General features: G+C 52.7%; 1 protein-coding gene across 2 annotated transcripts in view; it reads right to left on the minus strand.

The window, feature by feature from the left end:
* CYRIB (CYFIP related Rac1 interactor B) overlaps nucleotides 1-8,337 on the minus strand; it is a 154,763-nt gene extending 146,426 nt beyond the window's left edge. For both annotated transcript variants that reach the window (XM_060127682.1, XM_060127684.1), the window contains exon 1: nucleotides 8,116-8,337. The gene's annotated coding sequence lies outside the window, so the exon portion shown is untranslated. The remainder of the gene's footprint in view (nucleotides 1-8,115) is intronic.
* Between the last annotated feature and the right edge of the window lie 10,518 nt (nucleotides 8,338-18,855).

Consider the following 18,855-nt stretch of genomic DNA (forward strand, 5'->3'; position numbering starts at 1 on the left):
GTCCAGCAGCAGCCGCGTCTGCTCCTGGGTAGACAGCTCTCTTCAGAGATTTTTCGAGTTATGTTTGAAGTACACTCAGAAGAGGTAGTAAAAACAATAGGTAGGTGTTGAAGCTGGTGTAGCACTTTGCATTCCAGCTCTGCTTTTTATTAGCCTCTGAGTGTTCTCTGTTTCCTCATCTGTAAGGTGGGGACAATATAACTTGCCTCACAGAGTTACTGTGAGGTAAGAAATACCATCTGCAAAGTACACATTGTCCATGCCCGATAAGGGAAAGTTATTACTATAATAAGGTAGACGAAAGAACCCAAAAAAAACCAAAATCACAAAAACCCGCAATGTGACATTTACAGGAGGCTTGTTATTAGGGAGGCCTTTGGCTGGGTCATAAATGCGACACAAAGTGTCAGATATGCTGTCTCGCTCCCCAACTCCCGCTGCCCTGCCCCCATCCCCTTCCATCACCCTGCCACCCTGTCCTCTGGTGCCCGGTGACTCTCCCTACTGCCCTATCTCCAAACCTAGCTAGAGCACTTTTCCAATTCCTGAGGGACAGGACAGGCTTGGAGGGACGGGGCTTGGGTGAGCCCAAGGAAACAAATCCGAATTCTTCCTTCTTAAGCTGCTCAGGCCCTTAGGGACTTGTGTGGGGTGTCAGGGGTCACATAGTATTTATTCCCCCCAAGGACCCATCACCGGGCCCAGCACGTAGTAGGTACTCACTCAGTGTCTGTGGCTGAAGAGCAGGACGGACCTGCTCTCTCCACAATGCACTGAACACTTGATGGCTACGAAAGCGTGTTTGGAAAGGACTGTGAAATACCCCTCAGCTTTTGTCTGCAGCCTGCGGGATCTGAACGCCCGCGCTGGCCGGTCTCCAATGCCTCCAGAGCTCGGGGCGCTACACAAAACCAGAGTTCAGGGGAGCAGAGCAGACATTTTAGGGTTTCACTGGCTGAGTTTCACTTCCTGGCTGCTTTCTGTATTGTACTTCACCTCTGGTTTTGAGCAAAGCTGGGGCCAGGCCAGCACACAAACTGGCAGTAAAGGCCTGCCCTCCCCTGGGACTCCTCCCAGAGTCCCAGACCCTGAGGCTGAGGAGACAGGGGCCTCGAAGTACTGAGCACCTGTGAGAGGCCAGGCCCTACGCCAGGCCGACTGCACCGGTTTCCAACTTCAGAGCCACAACGAGCTGCAAAACAGGCACTGGGATGCCGGGGGAGGTTAGGCAAGCTGCAGAAGACGCCACAGTTAGGGAGTCATGTGTGAACCAGGAGGTCCCAGGTCCTAAGTTCCACGGTTCTTCTCCCTTTCAAAGGAGAACCCCAGGGGGGCCAACCCCAGCGTTCAGTTTTGCATAAAAGCACTGCAGCAATTTGCAATGACCTTCCAGACATACCTACCCTCCCTTCAAATCCATATCCCGCGTCACTGCCAGAAGGATACAGCCCTGGCCTGAAACCAGCACTGGACAAATCCGTCCCCACCCAGCGGTGACTATGTCTTCGTGGGGAGGGGGTGTCTTTTTGTTTTTGTTTTTTTTGCGGTACGTGGACCTCTCACTGTTGTGGCCTCTCCCGTTGTGGAGCACAGGCTCCGGACGCGCAGGCTCGGAGGCCATGGCTCACGGGCCCAGCGGCTCCACGGCATGTGGGATCTTCCCAGACCGGGGCACGAACCCGTGTCCCCTGCATCGGCAGGTGGACTCTCAACCACTGCGCCACCAGGGAAGCCGGGGGGTGTCTTTTTGGAGTGTTTCTACAAAGGGGCTAGGTTAGCAACTAGAGCACACATTACCTCATTCAGTCCTCCAGGCAATCCAGAGAGGCAGGTGTTATTAGCCCAGCTCTGGCCGAGATGGTTCTGGCTCAGCAAGGCCCTGCGATTCGCCCAAGGTTACACAGCTACTGAGTGGTAGCGCCAGGACGCCTCCGGCTCCACAGTCCGACAGTATCTGCTGAGTGGGCACTGGGGTAACACTCCCCAGAGCCCCCAGCCGCCGGACACAGCCGGTCCCAGGAGACTCCACGAAGCGAATGAGTCAAGGATGGAGCTGTTCTTCCTCCTGCTGCCCAGGCCTCTTCCCACCCTCAGCCCCTCCACACGGCTGCACCGCTGCCCTCCCCCGCTCACGTGAGGGTGCTGACTGGGGTAAGGGAGAGGAGGCCAGGAGCCTGGCGGGGTGCACGGCTTCAAAGCCATCACTTTTCCCGCGTCGGGCCTTCTTGTTCACTGTGGGTTTAAGGGCTCGGCCCCCTGCCAAAGGAAGGTCAGGGGCAGAGGTACCTTCTGCGCTGGGGACGTCCAGCCCCCAGCATCTCCTTGGCCTCAGAGCCTTGCACTAAGGCGGCCCCGAGGCGCTCGCAGAAAGACACTCTGGAGCCGTGTGATAAGCTCGGTTTGGGAGCCAGAAGACCTGGGTTCCGGTCCTGACTTTGCCTCTTGGGCAAAATGCTTCCCCCTCTGGATCCCAGTTCCCTCATCTGTTCAATTAAGAGTACGGGACGGGGCTTCCCTGGTGGCGCAGTGGCTGGGAGTCCACCTGCCGACGCAGGGGACGCGGGTTCGTGCCCCGGTCCGGGAGGATCCCACATGCCGCGGAGCGGCTGGGCCCGTGAGCCATGGCCGCTGAGCCTGCGCGTCCGGAGCCTGTGCTCCGCGACGGGAGAGGCCACAACAGTGAGAGGCCTGCGTACCGCAAAAAAAAAAAAAAAAGAGTGCGGGACGCCTGAAACCTGAAACTCTGAGCAAGAGGCTCCTGTCCAGTCCTTCCAGCCCTTATCACGGGTGAAGGCCTGGCACACTCCCCCTGCTTCCCCCCCTCCCCTCCCTCTCCCACCCCACCTGGACTGCCCAGAGCACCCGGGCCCTGCTGGGCTATGGAGCACCTCTGGGTGGGTGCAGGGAGCTCTTCTCCACTCTCCCTTCAGTTCCCACCATCTTCGTACCGTGTGATTTGGGGCATGTCTGTCTCCTCTGCTAACTAAGCCATCGGCTCCCAGGAGCCTCCGGGACTCTATTCTGATCCACAACCTCAGTGCCACCTGGGGTCCCAAATGAATGAGGCAGGTGGGGGCCTCCAAGCTCTCCCTACTCAAAGTGTGGTCCACAACCCAGAGCATCACATGGGGAGGTGTTAGAAATGCAGGCCTTCCGCCCACCCCAGCCTGTGACTCAGAATCTGCAAGGGAACCCCCAAGGGATCCGGGGGCACACGCCAGTTTGGGAAGTGTTGCAAGGTGCCCCCTGGTTCTGACATGCCCTATCCCACGTCCCTAGATTTGACCACCCAGCTGCCTCTCGGCTTGTGGGCCTCAGTAGGGCTCACTAAAATGTAGCCTGTCATTAAGCAAAAAACATTCACCTTAGGAACCTTCTAGAAGCCTGCCACTGACTCTCAAATTCTAGAAGCAGCATCTGAAATGTACAGCCCCTCCAGGGGGACTCCTGGCATGTGTGACCCACTGGCTCTCTGAGTCTCAAGGAAGCCCAGGCAGCTTCAAAATGTTCAGGGCTCTCCCCCTCAGTCCTGTGGCTCTGACTACCCTCGTGTTCCCCATGCATCAGCCCCCATAAATGGATGACTGCCAACAGCCAACAGCAGAGACAAACAGACCCGCAGGCCACCTGCCCCTTGCGGGCCCTGCGTCCACTACTCTTGACGTTTATTCAACTTGGAAGGGAAAGGAACCCTTCCAAAACATGCTTTCAGTTTTTTTTTTAATAAACCCTGAGATTCCTCTAATGGCTTCAGATTATCTTAAATATTTATAAAAATCATTCTCAGCATCACTTCTTTAAACAAATCTCCTCGTCAACTTCGATTATTTATGTATTTATGAACATGATGTCTCCTTCCCTCGGAGCAGATGGCAGCTAGTAAGTGTCTGGAAAGGAGAGGGAAAAAAATCAACGGGACAAAACGTAAACTCAGTGACTCCCCAGTTTACTCTCCTTGACAAGCTCTGGTACAAGGATCTCTCCATTCACAGTGGAAGCACCATACTGTGGCCAGTCAACAAGTGGTTTGGAAAAGCATGGAGACTTGAACTTGAATCTAGGATGAAGCTGTCACCCAAGGGCTTGATCCGCAGTGGGAATTGGAGCCCCGTTAACGGAGGGACAGGACGATGGGACTGGGGCCAGGACAGAAAGAGCCCAGGGGTGGCAGGAAAGTAACTGACATTTGCTGGGCACCGTCTATGTGCCATACACTGTGCTGGGAGGCTCCCCAGACCACCTCTGTGTTGACCTTCACAACAGCCTTTCCAGGCAGCAAACATTATTCTTCATTTGAAAGATGAAGAAGGCCCAGAGAGAGGAAGCCACGGAGCTCGTAGGCAGCACAACCAGGATGGAAACCCAGACAGTCTGGCCCCCAGACCCACACCCATGCTGCCTCTGAAGCCAAAAAGGATGAGAGGAAAATACAGATGCTGTTAACCTCATGCATCCTTGGCTACAAAGCTATTATCTTCCCTTCAACCTGGTGAGGCCAATCACCCCTTTTAAGACCATCGAAGACTTAACTCCCAAAGTTCTACCCACGCAACAGAACTCTGTCTATTTGACAATCTGGGGGGATCAAGTCTTGGGTGATATCTGGAAGGAGTGGATACGAAGTTTATGAGAAGATATGAAATGAGTGTCATAGGCACATAAAGAGCTCACTTTATGAGAGAGAGGAAAAAAGACCTTTTACCCTCAGGGATGGATGAAAAACAGGATCATCATGATTCTTTCTTCATCAGGCCTTTATCAAGTGTCCCAGACAGGGAAGGAGAAAAAGAATAAAATCAACCCTTCCCCCCACCCTTCCTCAATTTACTTCTCTCCAGAAGCTCCAATTCAAGTTAAAAAAGGGACATGGGGCTTCCCTGGTGGCGCAGTGGTCGAGAGTCCGCCTGCCGATGCAGGGGACGCGGGTTCGTGCCCCTGTCCGGGAAGATCCCACATGCCGCGGAGTGGCTGGGCCCATGCGCCATGGCCGCTGAGCCTGCGCGTCCGGAGCCTGTGCTCCGCAAAGGGAGAGGCCACAACAGTGAGAGGCCCGCGTACCACAAAAAAAAAAAAAAAAAAAAAAAAAAAAAAAAAATGGGACATGGCTCTGGCCTTTGAGACGCTTATGCTCTCTCTAGTTGAGGACACAGGGATCACTACTGCTGCTGCTGTTGATAATAATAAACATTGAGGATTATGGCCATTTAACGGGGGCCTGTGCTGAGAGCATCACTCACATGACCGCAATGAGCAAAACCATCCCCCCTACAGATCGTCCCATTTTACAAATGAGAACACTGAGGCTCTGAGAGGTGAAGGAACTTTGTGACATGCACACAGGCAGTAAGAGGGGGCAGTGAGGTGTGAATGTGGATCCTGCCCTCATGTTCAGGAGTCCTGTGAACTGGAAGGAATGGGGCAGGGATGATTTTGCCCATTTATACATGAGGAAAAGAAAGTTCTAAGAAGGCCATGACCTCTCTAAGGCTTCAGGCCAGGGCATAGCTAAAGTGGACTGATTTTAAATCTGATGTTTCACTGACACAACACTATGGCCACAATGCTTGCTGGAAGATGGTTTCTCTGCAGAGAGAGAAACCGCTTTGGCGGCCAAGTCGCAAACCTCCAAAGCCCCAGGACAGTGGTCTCTTCCATCAGGGAGATGATGGGCCTAAGGCCACAACCTCCTGGCACTGGTGCCCCTCAGGAGTCCCTCCCGTCATGGGCTCTGGGTGCTGAAGCAGGAACTGACAGAGACTGGGATTCCACAATGGGGAACCAAGACACACTTGGGAGGAATGGCCAGAGAACAAGTGCAAAAGGTCACCTACAGGCCAGTGCGCTGACCTTGAGGTAGAGACAGACTGTACCTCCACAAAGAGCAAACCATCCCTCTTTTGTTCATTCTGTCAAAAAAAAAAAAAAATGTACTGAGTATCCAGCATATGCCAGACAGCCTGCCAGGTGCCAGGGGAAACACAAAGGCCCTTCAGAAGGGAGCACAGTGCACCAGGAAGCGGGAGAGCTCTGCAGTAGGAAGTCTAGAGGAAGGACCTTGAATCTGCTGCTTAATTGGCTGAGGGTCTTGGGCCAAGTCCTGCACTTTCTCTAAGTCGCAAGATGAGAATAAAATCTCTACTTCATAGGTAACTATGGCCACTCTATGCCTTAAAAATGAATCCGCGCATATGCTGAAACCGCAGCCGGCCACACAGAGGTGCCTGCTTCTGCCTCTTAAAATGATAGCAGCACTCAGGCTCATCTCCTGCCCTCCAGCTGTGAGAGAAAAAAAACAAAAAAAAAGCACAGCTAAGGATCCTAAGAGAAGTGCACACAGGCCTTTGAGAGCTGAGAAAGGAGAAAAGGAATGGCTGTCAGAGAAAGCAAAATTACCTGAAAATCTCCCCAAGTGACCTGCGGAAATGCACAGTGAGCCTTTATACTAAGGCCATTTCCAAGTACCCCTGAGGGTGAATCCACCCTGGGCTCCTTCAGCACACACGCTCTGCCCCTCCCCATGCCTAAAGTTTAGCAAGGATCCAGATAATGCAAATACAACGTGCCTCCCCAGGAAGAAAACTCAAGCCAGCTGACCACTTCTGCACGCCCCACCTAGGAGAAAACCCACCTCTCCCTAGCTTCCTCCTGTTTACAGGAACCCCAATGCCTGGGAAATCAGCCCAGCTGTCAGCCCTGGCAGCCCGCCCCGGCGGCCAGTCATCTGGCGGTGGCAATCAAAATGAGGCTTCCTTTTCATTTCCACTAAATGCAATCTTCCAAGAATAGGAGAGGCTCAAAGTCAGAGTTTAAGCTCCTTTTCATAAGAAGTCAATATTTTCACAAGTTAATCCTCCTTGGGAAGGGGGTGGATTACATATATCCCAGGTGGCAAAATGTGGCTCTCTGGGGACCGTGGAATGGATGTTACAGGGCAAGGAAGCCAAAATGTGGGACCACACCCAGCCACTCACTTCTGAAAATTCACCACCCACCTATTCATTTCACAGGTATCTATGGAGCACCTCCCATGTGCCCCAGGCCCCCCTTCTAGGCAGTGGGGATGCAGAAATTAAAGGTGACTGACAATGACACGTCCAATCACTGCGCCCTCTCCAGGCCAGGAAATACACGCTCCTCTTCTCGAGGCCCAACTCAAAGCAGCCCATTTTAGAGACAGGCGCCTAAGACTCAGAGAGGGCAAGCGATTTGCCCAAGGTCACACAGCTATTAAGTGGCACAGCAAGGAATTAAACCTAGGTGCAAAGTCCTCGTGACACTCCCCGGCGGGGCCTCCTTCCCACTCAACCCCTCCCCCTCTGGCTCCATTTCTGCGGCAGGGGGAGGATCAAAGACCGCCGCCGGGGGCTCCAGTAAGGGAAGTCCTCGGTTCCTCTTTCCTTCCACCCCCGACACAGGACACACAAGGTTCCATACCCACGGGGTGTGTACACAACCCCAGGGAAGCCGTGCAGGCTGCAGGGGCATCCACTCGTTAACACTTAACTTACATTTAAAAAAAAATGGAAAAAAAATACGACGAAAAGATAAAAGGCAAAGAGGAAGTGCTCTTTAAACAGAGGCGGGTGGTTACCCCACGAGGAAGTCTTGAAGCCAAGGGAGATTCTGTTCACCCCCTCCAGTTCCTCAATTCTAAGAGACTGGCCTTCCAAGCCCCCAGTCGAAGTTAGCTGGGGGGTTGGGGGGTGCACGGCGTCCGGGGTCAGACCCTGCGCCCGCACCTGGCTAGCAGGAGGGGTCTGCGGGGGAGCGGCCACGCCGGGCACCCCTCCCTCCGGGCGCAGCCGCGCGCTCCCCACAGCTGGGCGGACCCGGGCGGCGGCCCCTCGGCATGCGCCCCTCGCGCCCTCCAGCCCCCTCCCCCCCGAGGCGCATCCTCGGGGCGCCCCACGCGCCGGGGACTCCCACCGTTGCGGCGCCCCCTCTCCAACCGCAGGGCGCCCGGCGCGGCCCGGATCGCACTCCCACCTCTCCCTGCACCCATCGCGCGCGCGCCCCGCACCCCACGCCCTCCCCGGTGGCAGATCGGCTCCCAGGGCGCGCGCAAGCGAGCCGGGCGGCCCGGGCGGCGGCGCCGGAGGAGCCCCGGGCACGTACCTGGCGGCCCGGGCGAGCGGCGAGGGGAGCGCAGCCGCCGGCGCTGGAGCGCAGGAGCCTCGGAGCCTCGGAGCCTCGGGTGCCGCCGCCGCCGCCGCCGCCGCTGCTTCCGGGTTGGCGGGTCTCACGTCACCGCCACAGGTTTGCGAGCGGCCCCCGCCGCGGCGGCCCAGCAGCAGCAGCAGCAGCAGCAGCAGCAGCCCCGGCGACTGCCAGGCGAGAAATAACTATAAAAGGAAGAGACGCATCGAGGAGGAAGAGGAAACGCCGTTTACCTTCGAGAAGCCGCGCCGCCGGCGCTCTCACAAAAGGAGGACGCCCGCCGAAGCCGCCTCCCCCCGCGCCCAGTCCCCGCCGCATCGCGGGGCCCGGCGTCAGCGCGCGCGGCGCCCCGGGACCGCCCCGCGCCGGCCCCCACCCCACAACCCGGGGTACGGGGCGCGGGTGACCTTGGGCAAGTCGCGGCAGGCGGGCGAGCGGCCGCCCGGGGGCGCGCTGGGGGGCTCGGCGCCCTCCCGGTGGCGTAGACGAGGGAACTCCAGCTCTGGGAGGCGCGGGCATGGCCCGAGGGCACAGCCCGTCGGGCCCTCAGCGCCCCCGACCTTCAGGCCGGCCGGGTTCCCGGCCCTGGGTCCGCTTCCCCCTCACCTGTGCGTGGGGAAGGATGCTGATCCCTGCCCCGCCCCCCTGGCGGGGGAGGCGTGGACAGCTTGTGCGTTCAAAACATCCATTCGGCCCTCGACAGATTTTCGCTGAGGGCCTACCAAGTGCCAGGGCCGTCCTAGGTCCCCGAGAGGCAGCTGGGAATCCAAACAACATCCCTGCCGCGGGTGGGGGGCGGGGGTGGGGAGCGGGGGTGACAGGCAATAAACAAGCATCCGATGTGTCTGGTGGTGCTAATGCTACAGAAGGAAAGATACCGCGGGGGCGGGGAGGGGGGGTTGGGAGCATCTGTGCTACCCTACGAGGCTCTCCAAGGACTTCCAGCACTGAAATTCCCAGACAAAATGCCCCTCAGTAGAACTCTCGTTTCCGGTATTGTAAGAGACCTCATCTTTCTCGTCCTCTGTAATGGCAAAGAGTGCATTTCTCTCCATGTAGCAAGACATGCCTAGGAAATTGAAATGCTTCTTTCCTCCCTCTGCCTTGCTCCCCCAGCCCTCAAAGCCATCCAGCACTGTCTTGAAATTCAGCCAAATTTCTTAGGAATATAGACAATGTTCTTTAAAGTATTTCCTCTGACCTCCAGCAGGACATCAAGAATCACCTCAGAAGCTTCCATGGCCTTTCCACCTTCCACCTCTCCTGGATGTGTTGCCGGGAAAGGGGATGTGGTGACCAGTCACCAAATAATATTGAGTGCTGACTTACCTGATTATGACCTGTTTGTTTCTTTAGCGAGCCCTTCTAAAGCCCTGTGCTAGGAGCTGGGGGCACTGAGATGGTAGGATTCCAACAGGACTTCCAAGAGGCTCCTAGCCCTGGAGCGAGATGGGGGCCCACATGAATCCGTACCTGCAGGAAAGTAGGACAGATGACAGTGTATAGAGGAGACAGGGGGAAGGGGTGTTTACCCAGCTTGGAAGGGAGGGAGCCAAAGAGAGAACAACAGGAGGAAATCAGAAAGCCCTTCCTAGAAGTTCTGGGAGGCATTAGAAGCACCTGGAAGCTTGCTTGAGCACTGGCGCTCTCACCCCTACAAAAGGGGAACAGATGCCTCCCTGGCAGTGATGGAGGGTGGCATGGGGAGGGGTGGAACAGCTGGGTCTTGAACTATGAATGTGACCAGAAGCAGAGAAAGGGTTTGGAATCAGACACAGCTGAGCTGAGTTTAGTTTCTTTCTTGGCCGCCTACACAGTGGGATGAAAAATTCTGAACATTTCGGAAATACTCACCAGGTGCCAAACGCTGTCCCCATCTAATTTAATTCTCACAACAGCCCCAGGGGGCAGGTTCATCGGACTCAGTGTTTTGCAAGATACTGGAGCTGTCCGGAGGAATTTGCGCAAGGTCAGACTAATTCGATGGTGGTGGAGCTGGGCATGCACCCAGATTGTCTGGCTCAAAGCCCGGCACTTAGCCACGCTGAGCCTCAGCTCGCTCATCTGTGAAATGGGATTGATCACAACTACTTCATTAGGTGGTGGTGTGGGGGGCAGTTAAATGAAATAGCACATGTGTAGAACCTAGCACATTAACAGGACCCAGGAGAGAGCTATCACCATTGTAGTTATCATCACAGTAACTGCTAAAGGCATGGGGGCAGGAACTTTCTGGCCCGCGTGGGAACTGCAAACAGCTTGGCGTGATTGTAACCTAGAGTGTAAATGTGGGGAGTCAGGAAGCAGGGAAGGGTAGGTGAGGGCATGGGCAGGGGCTGCATCACGCTTCCCCTGCACTCCGCTGAATTCAGAGATGCCGGAGAGGAGAGGTCCAACTCACATGCGTGTGTCTCCGCTCACTGGATACAGGGAGGCTAAGGGGATGATTCTGGCCTTTGACCTTGCCTCATTCAATCAGGTCCTGATAGATCTGACAGACTCAAGCAAATGGAAACCTGGGGATAATGCCTGGGAAAAGCTCCGGCAATTCACTACCGCAGTGACCTGCTCTGTTTCCCTGGGGTATCAGCCCTGACAACAGTAGGTAGAAATCTATGTCTCAGCCTGTTTGGGCTCTTGTAACCAAATATCACAGACTGGGTGGCTTAAACAACAAACGTTTCCTTCTTACGGTTTTAGAGGCTGGGAAGTTCAAGATGAAGGCGCTAGCAGATTTGCCGTCTAGCGAGGGCCCGCTTCCTGGTTCATAGACGGCCCTCGTCACTGTGTCCTCACATGACAGAAGAGGGGAAGGAGCTCTCTGGGGGTCTCTTTTATAAGGACACTAATCCCATTTATGAAGGCTCTGCTCTCATGACCTAATTACTTCCCAAAGGTCCCACCTCCCAATACCATCACATGAGGGATTAGGTTTCAACACAGGAATCTTGGCGGGACAGAAACATGCAGTTCGTAACATCCAGCATGCTGAAAACAGAGCTGATTTTGGAGTCGGGAAGGCCGGCCTACCATTTCCAGTTGTGCAACCTGGGCATGTCATTTAACTTCTGACTCCTTTAATTTGCTTGTCTGTAAAATGGGAATAATAACATTCATTCTGTCGTTGAGAAGGCACCATGAGGTAATGAATTTTGAATGCTCTATAAACTGTAACATAGCATATGCACATTTTAGTTTCAGTCTTAGAATCCTGTCCTCCCATGGCACAGGCAGTCCACCCATCTTTCAAGCAAAGTAGCTAGCTCTTTCCATCACATATGCAAAAGCCCCTCAAAACTATGTTTCCCTGCTGAGCATTTGCGTTTTCCCCAAGAGCGAATGCTATTACGTGGACACGGTAACAGAAGGTAGAAGTCAGGAGACACAGGGACTCCGTTTTTGTCCTGCTGGTTAGTATTTTGCAATTAAGCAGATTCCATTTTCCATTGGGGTAAAAGCAAACTCAGTGGCGCTCTATGTACCTGGTCACCTGGGTCCCTTCACCTCCAGCCATCCAGAACCAACAGACTTAAGGGAGGAGACAAAGCCTGAACCCTCTAGGGGCTGCCTTCCTGGAAGGGGGCTTGCAGGTGGCTCAGGCAGCCCCTTCCGGCTGGAGAATCCCACTCAGAGAGGTGGAGAGAAGAGCTCGCCTTTAGGCTGGGACAGGGACCCTAACCTGCCATGCAGAACCAGGGCTAGTGAGTGATGGTTTCCAGGGGCCGGGAGGAGAAGAGAATGGGGGTAACTGCTCAGGGGTTTCCTTTAAGGGTGATGAACATATTCTGAAACTAAATCAAGGTGGTAGTTGTGCAACACAGTGAATGTACTAAATACCACTGAACTGTTCACTTTAAGATGGTTAACTACATATTGTACATCAACTGTATCTCAATTAAAAAATAAAATAAAAATTTAAACAGTTAACTATAGGTTATGAGAGTTTTACCTGGATTTAAAAAAACAAAAAACAAAAAAAAAAAGGATGGAAGGAAAATTTGGCCAGGGGTGGGGGAAGCTAGTGAGCAGGACCTTTAGTATATTTTTGGTATTTCAACATAGCCACAATAGAGCTGCACAAATGAACCAAAATGTCAGAATCTGGGCAACCAAGGCTCTGGAACTCCTTGCAAGCAGCCAGTTTATATAAGGGATCCTTTAACAACTGAAAGTAAAAGCAATTAGCATGAAATAATGCAGTTTGGGTATTAATATTTTTATTATTATTGTACCTTAATTTGTGTTTCTGAGAAAAGAGAGTGGCATAGTGGGAAAGTCAGGGTCAAGATAGACCCGAATTCAAATCCTGACTTTAGTTCTCATCAGCCTCAGGACCTTGGGGAAAGTATTCAGCCTCTTGTGTTTCCCTGTCACGTAAAATGGGGTGACGATGACACCAACGCCATGGGGTCATTGCGGGGGCCGAGTGTGGAGCACAGGTAGAATTTCACCTGGAAGATACTTAGTATATGGCCGTTGCTGTGGCTCTTACTATATGATATAGTGTCTTCCAGAGCACGGGGCCACGGAGAAAAGGAACCAGAGTTTTTGGGGGAACTTTAGAAAGCACTGCCTAGACTTTAGAGCCTTGGAACTGCACAAACCAAAGCACACCTGCAAGAGGGATTTCACACGTGCCCAAGCACAGCACGTGGCAGACGGCGGTGATGTGACTGACGCAGGCGCAGCCGGCTCCGCTCGCTCTCCGCCCCTCCCGGGAATCGATGGACACGCACGGCTTGTCACTGGTCCCTTGCAAAGTGACAATCATCATTAAACGCAAGAGAGCAAAGTGAAAACACTGCCAACTCCCTGGGATCATGTAGTGATGGTGGTGGGAGGGGAAACTAGCCCTTCACACTCTCCGAAGAGCCTAAATCCTGGAGAAAAGCTGGGAGTGATTTTAGAGTCAGTGCTGTTAAACGGTTACTTACAGGGGAATTGCTGTGTAAATGGGTCAACTTTCACTGTGCAGAAAAACTCAATTACGTGGAGGTGTGATCTTGTATCAGTGACATGTTCCATGGGAAATCAAATAGCCCTACGTGAGAAGGCACAGAAATGTCTCCCCTACGATCACACTGAAATAAAACCACTTTCTAAATGAGTCATTTCTCGGAGCATAAAACGTCTCTCTACCCTGGTGCACAAGTGTAGGTGTGAGCGTGCACACACACGTGCATACACACCCGGGGCAAGAGGGTGTTTATATGAGTTATTTTTTTAATTATGAAAGTAATACATGGGACTTCCCCGGTGGCACAGTGGTTAAGAATCCGCCTGCCAATGCAGGGGACACGGGTTCGATCCCTCGTCCTGGAAGATCCCAGATGCCGCAGAGCAACTAAGCCCGCGAGCCACAACTACTGAAGCCCGCGCACCTAGAGCCCGTGCTCCGCAACAAGAGAAGCCACCGCCATGAGAAGCCCGTGCACCACAACAAAGCGTAGCCCCCGCTCACCACAACTAGAGAAAGCCTGTGCACAGCAACGAAGACCCAACGCAGCCAAAAATAAATTTAAAAATAAATAAAAAGAAGTAATACATGTTCACTATAGAAAAATCGAGAGAGGGCTTCCCTGGTGGCGCAGTGGTTGAGAGTCTGCCTGCCGATGCAGGGGACGCGGGTTCGTGCCCCGGTCTGGGAAGATCCCACATGCCGCGGAGCGGCTGGGCCCGTGAGCCATGGCCGCTGAGCCTGCGCGTCCAGAGCCTGTGCTCGGCAACAGGCTAGGCCACAACAGTCAGAGGCCTGCTTACCGCAAAAAAAAAAAAAGAAAGAAAAGAAAAATCAAGAGAGAAAAGTATAAGACAGCAAGCAAAACTCATCCATAATGTCCTGTCCAGGATCAGCCATTCTTTCTTAACATTTTGATGTATTATCTCTCAGTCTTTTTAAAATGCATTTTAAAACAGTTGCAATCACACTGTATGCGCAATGTTGAATTCACTTCTTTATTCACTTCTGCGTGAGGTAGTTCATCCCACACAGGTTTAAACAATAAACTGGGAGGCCACTGCTGGCCTGAAACCCACACAGAAGGGAAGGAGCATGTGAGAGAGCAAAGCACTCCTTCAGTGCCATTTCCTCCAGGACAGACACCATTTCTTGTTCAGCACTGAGGTCCCAGCCCTTAGAATGGTACCCGAAACATTATGACTGCTAAATAAAGGTGCGCTGAATAAAGAATGGATGGGCGAATGGGGGAGAGATACTGATACCTTACCTGACAGGTCCAGCCACTGACACCTGCCCATCTGAGCAACAGGGAATGGTGGGGACTGTAGTGAAGGGGAGCACATCCTCCATCCTTAGACATACACGTTCCAATCTTTACAACACCTCGTGCTCATCAAAAACCAGGCATCTGTTTGCAGTGGGCAACCTCTCAGAGCAGTGTTCGGGAAGCAGGGTCCTTGGAGAATAGTACCAGCATCACCTGGGAACCGATAAGGAAAAGAGTCTCCACCCCATCCCAGCTACCCACGCAGAAACCTGGGGGTGGGGCCCAGCATCCTGGGGTTTGACAAGCCCTCCAGCTGATTCCAGATTCGCTCATATTTGAGAGCCCCGGATCTCGGCCCTGGTGCATATTAGAATCACCTGGGGAAGCTATTTACCCTCCAATACCTGAGCCCAGCCCAAGATTCCAATTTAATTGATCTTGGGTGTGCTCAGACTTCAGCATGTTCTCAGAGCTCTTCAGGTGCTTTTTTTTTGGGGGGGGGGGTTTGCGGTACGCGGGCCTCTCATCGCTGTGGCGTCTCCCCCTGCGGAGCACAGGCTCCGGACGCGCAGGCCCAGCGGCCATGCCCCACAGGCCCAGCCGCTCCACAGCATATGGGATCTTCCCAGACTGGGGCACGAACCCGTGTCCCCTGCATCGGCAGGCGGACCCTCAACCACTGCGCCACCAGGGAAGCCCTTCAGGTGCTTTTAATGTGCAGCCAGGGCTGAGGAGCCTGATCCCGATGGCAGACAGGCTACAGGTGGCCCTTTTATTCCTCTTGGATTCCTATGCCTTCCCAGCCACTGTGTTTTCATCACTACTGTGAACACGGTACTGTTATCAAACACACTGATTTTATTTTATTAAGAAATATTTCATGCATACAAAGCGGTGTAGAGATTAACATAACAAACAACCATGTACCCACCATTAGCTCTGTCATATCTTATCATCTGGCCATTGTTATGGGCTGACTGTGTCGCCCCCCAAATTCCTGTGTTGAAGTCCTAACCCCCAGGACCTCAGAATGTGACTGTATGAGGCAATAGGGCCTTTAAAGAGGTCCTACAGTTAAAATGAGGCCATTAGGGTGGGCCCTAATCCACAGTGACTGGCATCCTTATAAGAAGTGAAGATTAGGGCATAGACATGTACAGAGGGAAGGCAGCCATCTGCAAGCCAAGGAGAGAGACCTCAGACGGAACCAACCCTGCCAACACCCTGACCTTGGACTTCCAGCCTCTAGAACTGTGAGAAAATAAATTTCTGTTGTTTAAGCCACCCAGTCTATGGTACTTTGTTATGTCAGCCGTGGGAAACAAATACATTCATATTTGCTCAGATTCTCTGAAACAAAACCCAAAAACATAACAGATAGAACTGCAGCTCCCTCTATTCCGTTCCCTGTTCCTCTCCTTCCTGCTCCAGGGGTAACTTATGTCCTAACTTTACTCTTTACCTTTCTTACCAGGAGCCAGAACCATATTGTGAATGAGGATTCTGGAGTCAGAACAACTGGGTGGGGAATATTGGTTCTGCCACCTTCTAGCTGTGTGACTTTGACCCAGTAATCACCCTCTCTGGGGCCAAACGGTCCTCGTCTGCAAACTGCAGATATGAATAGTATCACCTCTGCATGTTGTTTGGAGGGTTAAATGAACTACTGTTTACAAAACACCTAGGATAGAGTTTGGCACGTTAAGAGTGACATACACGTGCTTGTTAAATATATTTACACTTTTACTACGTAAACATATGTATGCACCTATAAAATATGCATGAAATATTGTTTACACGTTTTCAAACTTACATAAAAGGTCTCCTGGTACATACCCCTCTGTAACTTGGGTTTTCTGTCTGAGTTCCAGTGACACTTTCTGCAATGGCTCCACGTGGATTAAAGGATCTCTTTTCATCCCATTAAGGGCTGTAGTCTCAGTGTGTCTATACTGGTCTGTCTACTCTCACTGCCTCACCTGGAGAGCTGCCTCCCTCGTGCTGGCCTCTTTTCACCCACGCACAGGACATTCCCCGCCTCCCCAGGGACGTCCCCTGGGTCCCCCCCTTCAGCTCTCCCTGAGGCCCTGGCTGCCTCTGGGCCAGCCCTCATGCTTTCCTGCTCTGGTTTCATTTTCCATGGGCCTGGGTTTTAGAAGCTCAGCACTTCTTACATTTCAAAGAATCTCCACGGCCATGGTCTCCTGGGATGTCCCTTAACAGCCCCGTGATGAAGATAAGGCAGTACTCTTCCCTTCCCTTTGCACACAAGGAAACTGAGTCACAGAAAAGTTGAGTGACTTGCAGAAGGTCACACAACGAGTTAGAGACATAGGTCTCAGCCCAGCTCTCCAGACTCCCAATCCCGTGTTCTTTAACAATTTTTGGTTATGAAAATAATTGTACTTTATGCTTGTCATTTGGAGTTTTATTAGTGTTCCCATTTTGCAGATGAGAAAACTAAGTTTTCCAAAAGCATGGTCCCAGAGCCACCTGCATCAGGATCCCTTGGGGGGGGCTACTTGTTAAAAATACAGATTCCCAGGCTTTGCCCCCTCCCACATTGTCTTGCTCAGTAGGTCTGGGTGGGCCCAGGAACCTGCATTTTCATGGCCGTTGCCAAGTGCTTCTCAGGCACACTCAAGTTTGAGGAACACGGGGGTCTAGAATAAGCCTCGCCTTTCTTTCACCCAACGTTCACTGTGGCAGGCAGCTTCCGAGGACCTGGGCAGGGTCACCGGCAGCTGCCGGCTCTGAAGTGGGCACATCAACTGTGAAGGCCAGAGTAGTGGAGGCCAAAGGCTGGGGAAGCTGAGCAAGATGCCCAGACCCAGCGTGGGGGCAGAGGGGGCGCCTGCAACACGCCTACCGACGTGGGCACCCAGCCCGGATCCGGCCCTGGGGGCAGGAGAGCTGGGCACCTGGAGCTGCTCCAGACAGAAACCCCCATCACGATCGCTAGCGGTGTGCTGCTGGGAGCCCAGTGGTTCCAGTCCATCGGCTGTGCCTCGGCTGGGTGTCCACAGGCGATACTCACAGAGTGCTTACTACGTGCCACGCACCCAACCAAGTGCTTGACGTACGTGATCTCACTTAGCGGTGGGCACTACTGTCATCTCCATTTTTCAGATGAAGAATCTGAGGCCCAGGAATCTAAATGACTGGCCCAAGGCCACACAGTATGCAAACGGCTGCCTGCACCCATTCTCTTCACCACAATTCAATACGCCTTCAAGTCATTATGTTTTACGTTTCTGTGTACGTGGCAGAGTGCCTGGGACTGTCAGGGCTAAATAAGTGAGCTGAATGAACGAATATGAATGAATGAAAGAAAATGAATGAATGAATGAAACGAATGTTACAGTCCCCTGGTGTCAACTGACTCTGGCATAACCCCTCAAGCTGTACTTAAAGAAAAAGGCAAGAATTCTCAAAATAAGCTTATATAGTCATTTCTCTCTTTCTTCTTGAAGTTGACTGGGCTGGAAAGAATGCACACGTGTGCACACGCACACAGTTAATTGAGGGTTCTAGTTGGATGCATTCTGGCTTTTGAGAATCTGACTTGATTTGCTTGAATAGTGAAAGGTGTTAGAGACAGGATCCGGCACTCACTCCTGAAATTCTCTAAGCCTCAGGTTACCCGTCAGGAAAATGGGGATGATCACGGTCCAGCCCACAGGGCCACGGTGAGGATTCAATGAGATTAACACAGCTGAGGTGCTTAGTGCTGCACAGGGCACACGAGGAGCGGACTGAGGATGTTAGTGGTTGTCGCTTTTTCATTATCGCTATTTGGAGGGAGAAGAGTGCTGGTAAAAATCACATTCATGAAAAGGAAAAGCCCCTGAAGCGTTCTAAGAAAGATGATCTGTAGCAATAGTTGTGGTTACATATACAAATGAAGAAGGGGAGGTGGCAAATGGCACAGATAATCCTCGAAAGGTGAATGCCACACGCATTCGTTCCATTTACATTTGTCTTTGACACACATTTTTTCAACATATTGTCATTGCTTTTCGTGCCCGTTTATAAGTTGATTGAGCCACCATCAAACGGTTCCTTGAGCACCAGCTTTGTCGGATGCTAGAAGGGTGGCTGTAAAATTGGCTAATAAACAGACCTTGCAGTACACGGGGCTTTTGAGTTTACAGAGGGATTTTACACCCCGTCTCTTAACCCTCAAATCCCGTCCCTCAAGGTGAGCAGGTACTGCTACTGTCATCTGACAGAAGAGGAAACGGCAGCCTGAGAGTCAAAGTGATGTGCCCAATACCATCTATTTATACCAGGCGCTGGACCTGAACCTGGTCTCCGGACCCCATGCCCGTGCTCAGCTCCGTTACAAGAACCCACTCTAGAATTCAAATGAACCCTTGGATACCTAGGAACCGAGTCACTGGGTAACCCCATTAATATGAATCGTAGGGAGCACCCATAGGAAGAGGTTTTACCCATAAAAAAGGGTTGG

Source organism: Lagenorhynchus albirostris, chromosome 17 (genome assembly GCF_949774975.1).
Source record: "Lagenorhynchus albirostris chromosome 17, mLagAlb1.1, whole genome shotgun sequence".
In the NCBI taxonomy this organism is placed as follows: Eukaryota; Metazoa; Chordata; class Mammalia; order Artiodactyla; family Delphinidae; genus Lagenorhynchus; species Lagenorhynchus albirostris.